The sequence below is a fragment of the Arachis ipaensis genome, chromosome B8, assembly GCF_059453495.1.
Source record: "Arachis ipaensis isolate K30076 ecotype BB chromosome B8, ASM5945349v1, whole genome shotgun sequence".
NCBI classification, from domain to species: Eukaryota; Viridiplantae; Streptophyta; class Magnoliopsida; order Fabales; family Fabaceae; genus Arachis; species Arachis ipaensis.
This window is the reverse complement of record NC_142443.1, coordinates 114,422,669-114,428,950: the sequence shown is the minus strand read 5'-3', so window position 1 is coordinate 114,428,950 and position 6,282 is coordinate 114,422,669.

Genomic DNA, 6,282 nt, shown 5'->3' with positions numbered 1-6,282 from the left:
TGTATGGACCTTCCCATTTTGATCTCAACTTACCGGGCATGAGCCTCAGTCGAGATTTATAAAGGAGAACAAAATCTTCAGGTTGGAACTCCCTCTTCTTGATGTTTTGATCATGCACCGGTTTCATCTTTTCCTTGTATATTCTGGAGTTCTCATAAGCTTCCAGGCGAAGGTTCTCCAGTTCCTGCAGTTGCAACTTTCTTTCAGCTCCAGCATTCTCAATTCCCATGTTGCACTCCTTAACTGCCCAGAAGGCTCTGTGTTCTATTTCAACTGGGAGATGGCAAGCTTTTCCATAAACCAAGCGGAAGGGACTCATCCCAATGGGTGTCTTGTATGCTGTTCTGTATGCCCACAGTGCATCTTGTAGTCTGGTGCTCCAGTCTTTTCTATGAGGCTTTACTATCTTCTGCAAGATACGCTTAATTTCTCTGTTTGACACCTCGGCTTGCCCATTAGTTTGGGGATGGTAAGCTGTTGCAACTTTATGATTATCCCATGCTTCTTCATCAAGCCTGTTAGTCTCCTGTTACAAAAATGGGTGCCTTGATCGCTCACGATCGCTCGTGGTGATCCAAAGCGGCATATAATATGGTTTCTCACAAAGGAAACAACAGTGTTAGCATCATCAGCGCGGGTAGGAATTGCTTCCACCCATTTGGAAACATAATCCACAGCTAACAATATATAAAAATATCCACTAGAATTTGGAAATGGACCCATGAAGTCAATGCCCCATACATAAAAAATTTCACAGAAAAGCATATATTGTTGAGGCATCTCATCCCTCCTGGATATGTTACCAAATTTCTGGCATGGGTGACAAGATTTACAAAACTCAGCGGTATCTCTAAAAAGAGTAGGCCACCAGAATCCGCAGTCTAAGATCTTTCTAGCTGTTCTTTGAGGGCCAAAGTATCCTCCACTCTCAGATGAGTGACAGGCCTCTAAAATGGACTGGAATTCTGATTGAGGTACACAACGTCTAATTATCTGGTCAGCGCCACATCTCCATAAATATGGGTCATCCCATATATAATATTTAGACTCGCTTTTCAGCTTGTCTCTTTGATGTTTAGAAAAATGTGGAGGAAATGTGCGGCTAACTAAATAATTAGTAACAGGTGCATACCAAGGGACTACCTCAGATACTGCTTGCAGGTTGTCAAAAGGAAAATTATCATCTATAGGAGTAGAATCATCCTTAATATGTTCAAGGCGACTCAAGTGGTCTGCTACTAAATTTTGATTACCACTCCTATCCTTTATTTCTAAATCAAATTCTTATAACAGCAGTATCCAACGTATAAGTCTTGGTTTGGATTCCTTTTTAGCTAATAAATACTTTAGAGCTGCATGGTCCGAATACACTACTACTCTAGTACCAAGTAAATAAGCTCGGAATTTATCCAGAGCGAAAACAATAGCAAGTAGCTCTTTCTCAGTAGTAGTATAATTGGAGTGGGCAGTGTCTAAAGTCTTAGACGCATAGGCAATAACAAAAGGGTCCTTACCTTCACGCTGAGCCAGCGCTGCTCCTACTGCATGGTTGGAAGCATCCCACATGATTTCAAACGGCTGGCTCCAGTCGGGTCCTCTCACAATTGGGGCTTGAGTTAGAGCAGTCTTCAGCCTATCAAATGCTTGTTTGCAATCTTCACTGAACTCGAACTCAATGTCCTTCTGCAGTAATCTGGATAAGGGAAGTGCCACCTTACTAAAGTCTTTAATAAATCTCCTGTAGAAACCTGCATGGCCAAGGAACGAACGGACTTCCCTCACAGAAGAGGGGTAAGGTAAACTAGAAATAACATTCACCTTTGATGGGTCTACAGAAATGCCATTATTAGATACCACATGTCTTAATACAATCCGTTATTTAACCATAAAGTGGAATTTTTCGAAATTCAATATAAGGTTTGTACTAACACATATATCTAATACTCTAGATAATCCATCTAAGCAAAGGTTAAAAGAATCACCATAAACGCTAAAATCTTCCATAAAAACTTCCATACAGTCCTCAATAAGATCAGAGAAAAGGCTCATCATGCACCTTTGGAAAGTAGCTGGTGCATTGCACAAGCCAAAGGGCATTCTCTTATAAGCATAAGTCCCAAAAGGACATGTAAAAGTAGTCTTTTCTTGATCCTCAGGAGCTATATGAATCTGGAAATAACCTGTGTAACCATCTAGAAAGCAATAATGTGATTTACCTGATAGGCGATCCAGCATTTGATTAATGAATGGAAGTGGGTAGTAATCCTTACAAGTAGCTTGGTTGAGACGCTTGTAATCAATGCAGACTCTCCAAGCATTTTGAACTCTAGTTGCTATGAGCTCTCCATGCTCATTCTTCACTGTAGTGACTCCAGATTTCTTGGGCACCACTTGTACTGGGCTTACCCATTCACTGTCTGAAATGGGATATATGATACAGGCCTCCAATAGTCTGGTCACTTCCTTTTTGACAACTTCCAAGATGGTGGGATTCAATCTTCTTTGTGGTTGACGGACCGGTCTTGCTCCTTCTTCTAAAAATATTCTGTACTCGCATACTTGAGGGTTAATTCCCACTATGTTTGCCAAACTCCACCCAATTGTCTTCTTATGCTTCCTCAGTACATCAAGTAACTGCTCTTCTTGTTGAGAAGTCAGTTCCCTTGCAATAATAACCGGAAGCTTCTGCTCATCCTCAAGATAAGCATATTTGAGATGTGGAGGGAGAGGTTTCAATTCTAACTTTTGATCATGGGCAGGCTCTGGGTTATCTGGGGCTTGCGAAAATGGCGAAGTGTCCTCATTGTCAGTTAAGAGGGTCCCCACACTCGGACCTTGTCCAGTGTGCCTCTCTTCAAACTCTTCTTTTTGGACTTCAGCCACACTTTCGTCTATGACATCACACTGGAAGATAGAACGATCTTCTGGGGGGTTGTTAATGACTCCATTTAGATTGAAGATCACTATACGGCCATCTATTTCAAAGGAGTATGTTCCTGAAAAAGCATCCAATTTGAATTTTGATGTCTTCGGGAATGGTCTTCCAAGTAGGATTGATGATGGCTTATCTGAATCATTATGGGGCATCTCCAAGATATAAAAATCAGTGGGAAATGTGAGCCCTTTAATGTTCACCAAAATATCTTCAGCAACTCTAGCCACTGTAATAATGCTTTTATCTGCTAACACAAAACGAGCTACCGACCTTTTTAAGGGAGGGAGCCTTAAAACATCATATATAGACAAAGGCATTATACTGACACATGCTCCTAAATCACACATGCAATCATAAATTACTACACCACCAATAGTACAACTAACTATGCAAGGACCTGGATCACTACATTTTTCAGGTAATCCTCCCATTAAAGCAGATATAGAACTACCTAAAGGAATAGTTTCTAATTCATTAATTTTGTCTTTATGGATACATAAGTCTTTTAGAAACTTTGCATATTTAAGTACCTGCTGAATAACATCAAAAAGGGGAACAGTTACCTCAACCTTTTTGAATATTTCTACAATTTTAGGATCAGGTTCCAGCTGCTTCCTGGGCTTCCTTGCAAGTTGTGGAAATGGAACGGGAGTAGTGTTTTCTATGGGGCCTGCGCCTTTTTGTGCTTCTTCCTGTGGTTGAGCTATCTCTTCTTCAGCTATGTCCTGTATGTCCTCTTCCTCTTCAACATCTTTGATTTCTACCACCTCTTCAGCTGAGGCGTATTCTGGTGAGCTTGGTTCCTCCTAATTCCTCTCCTGCAGTGTGGTTCCGGACCTTAGGGTGATGGTATTAATGCCTCCTTTTGGATTGGGTAATGGTTGAGAGGGGATTCCAGTGGTGCTTGAAGGTTAGTTACTGGAATTTTGTGCTGAACCAAGCTGTGTCATAAGAGCTTGCAGAGTAGAGGTGAAACCATTCAGACTGGCGTTAATACTGTTCACGATGGTATTTTCCATGGTGGTGCACGAAATTGTGATGTCCAGGCTCAAACAATCCTTGGCAACGTGAGCAACTTGGTACGCGCAATCGTGATTACACTTTGATTATGTAAAATTCATGGCTCTTTCTTTCCCTGGCAATGGCGCCAAGAACATGGTGCCAATACCATGGTTCACAACTTCGATACAACTAACCAGCAAGTGCACTGGGTCGTCCAAGTAATACCTTACGTGAGTAAGGGTCGAATCCCACGGAGATTGTTGGTATGAAGCAAGCTATGGTCACCTTGCAAATCTCAGTTAGGCAGATATAAATTGATAATGATGTTTTCGAATACTAAATAATAGAATAGGGATAGAAATACTTATGTAATTCATTGGTGAGAATTTCAGATAAGCGAATGGAGATGCTTTCGTTCCTTTGAACCTCTGCTTTCCTGCTATCTTCATCCAATCAGTCTTACTCCTTTCCATGGCTGGCTTTATGCAAGGGCATCACCGTTGTCAGTGGCTACATCCCCTCCTCTCAGTGAAAAATATGCTCACATGCTCTGTCACAGCACGGCTAATCATCTGTCGGTTCTCGATCATGCTGGAATAGGATTCACCCTCCTTTTGCGTCTGTCACTAACGCCCAACAATCGTGAGTTTGAAGCTCGTCACAGTCATTCAATCATTGAATCCTACTTGGAATACCACAGACAAGGTTTAGACTTTCTGGATTCTCTTGAATGCCGCCATCATTCTAGCTTACGCCACGAAGATTCCGGTTAAGAGATCTAAGAGATATTCATTCTAGCTTATTTCATGTAGAACGGAAGTGTTTGTCAGGCACGTGTTCATAGGGGAGGATGGTGATGAGCGTCACACATAATCATCACCTTCATCACGTTCTTGGGTGCGAATGGATATCTTAGAAGCGAAATAAGATGAATTGAATAGAAAACAGAAGTACTTTGCATTAATCTTTGAGGAACAGCAGAGCTCCACACCTTAATCTATGGAGTGTAGAAACTCTACCATTGAAAATACATAAGTGAAAGGTCCAGGCGTGGCCAAATGGCCAGCCCTCAAATGTGATCTAAGATAGCATACAACTGATCAAAGATTCCTAATACAATAGTAAAAGGTCCTATTTATAATAAACTAGCTACTAGGGTTTACATGAGTAAGTAATTGATGCATAAATCCACTTCCGGGGTCCACTTGGTGTGTGTTTGGGCTGAGCTTGAGTGTTGCACGTGTAGAGGTCTTTCTTGGAGTTGAACGCCAGCTTTTGTGCCAGTTTGGGCGTTCAACTCTGGTTTTGGCTCCTTTTCTGGCACTGGACGCCAGAGTTGTGTAGAAAGCTGGCGTTGAACGCCAGTTTAGGTCATCTATTTTTGGCCAAAGTATGGACTATTATATATTGATAGAAAGCCCTGGATGTCTACTTTCCAACGCAATTGGAAGCGCGCCATTTTGAGTTCTGTAGCTCCAAAAAATCCACTTTGAGTGCAGGGAGGTCAGAATCCAACAGCATCAACAGTCCTTCTTCAACCTCTGAATCTGATTTCTGCTCAAGTCCCTCAATTTCAGCCAGAAAATACCTGAAATCACAGAAAAACACACAAACTCATAGTAAAGTCCAGAAATGTGAATTTAACATAAAAACTAATGAAAACATCCCTAAAAGTAACTAGATCCTACTAAAAACATACTAAAAACAATGTCAAAAAGCGTATAAATTATCCGCTCATCACAACACCAAACTTAAATTGTTGCTTGTCCCCAAGCAACTGAAAATCAAATAGGATAAAAAGAAGAGAATATACTATAAATTCCAAACTATCAATGAAACAGAGCTTCAATCATATGAGCGGGACTTATAGCTTTTTGCCTCTTGAATAGTTTTGGCATCTCACTTTATCCATTGAAGTTTAGAATGATTGGCATCTATAGGAACTTCATATTTCGAATAGTGTTATTGACTCTCCTAGTTCAGTATGATGATTCTTGAACACAGCTTCTTTATGAGTCTTGGCCGTGGCCCTAAGCACTTTGTTTTCCAGTATTACCACTGGATACATAAATGCCACATACACATAATTGGGTGAACCTTTTCAGATTGTGACTTAGCTTTGCTAAAGTCCCCAATTAGAGGTGTCCAGGGTTCTTAAGCACACTCTTTTTTTTTTTTTGCTTTGGACCTTGACTTTAACCGCTCAGTCTCAAGTTTTCACTTGACACCTACACGCCACAAGCACATGGTTAGGGACAGCTTGGTTTAGCCGCTTAGACTAGGATTTTATTCCTTTAGGCCCTCCTATCCACTGATGCTCAAAGCCTTGGAATCCTTTTTATTGC